The sequence below is a fragment of the Limulus polyphemus genome, unplaced genomic scaffold, assembly GCF_000517525.1.
Source record: "Limulus polyphemus unplaced genomic scaffold, Limulus_polyphemus-2.1.2 Scaffold3936, whole genome shotgun sequence".
NCBI lineage: Eukaryota > Metazoa > Arthropoda > Merostomata > Xiphosura > Limulidae > Limulus > Limulus polyphemus.
In genome coordinates, this window is record NW_013669546.1 from 62,983 (window position 1) to 63,819 (window position 837).

An 837-nucleotide genomic window follows, 5' to 3' on the forward strand; every position below is an offset into this window, starting at 1 on the left:
ATATATATATATATATATATCTGGCATTAGTGACATTCAGATGATGGTTTTTCAAGAAATGTATTTACACTAGTTTCTGAGAGATTACTATGAATATTTAGTTCTAAATAGGCTTGTAGTTTTATTGTGCAATGGGGTAGATTTTAGCAAAATAACATCAAAGGTTTCAATAGTACTATCTAATTTAGTTTTAAACTTATCCACTCTATTGGTTTCTTTAAATGTATTTTTTTAAACAAAAACAAAAATGGTTACATTACTATGTTGGCCCCTTTATGTAACAAATATTTTATATTTTTAAGTCTACCTTTTCCTGAATAGAGTTCACCAAACATTATTTATATGATTTGGTTTTAGTTAAAATCTGTTTCTACAGTTTGAAAACTACCTGTCTCTGGTTTAATTTTTTTTAATGATAATTAGTGAGTTTTTTTTAGAGGAAAATTTTTAGGCAGGTTATATTGCACTAAACTTTAGCTTTTTATAAACCAAATCTTGAACTAGAGAAGAGGAAACCTTTCCAGTTTTTGTGCTCATAACATGATGAGGGTGAAAGGTGTTGATTGAAAATTTCTCAGCACAGAAATTGATATATTGCCCACTCATACACAGATGTTATCTGCAAAGACTTTTTGAGCTTTTCATTGAATATTGTGGCAACTTTATTTTGGTATTTTTTCAAAATGATCAAAATTCTTTATAACACAAAATACCAAACAAATAATTAAATCACCCAACATTTTTAACATATGTATAACTCTTTTTATTTTAAGAGAGCTTGAAGTGTAAGAAAAACATTATCATATAATATGCTAAACATAATTTTTAATTGCTTCA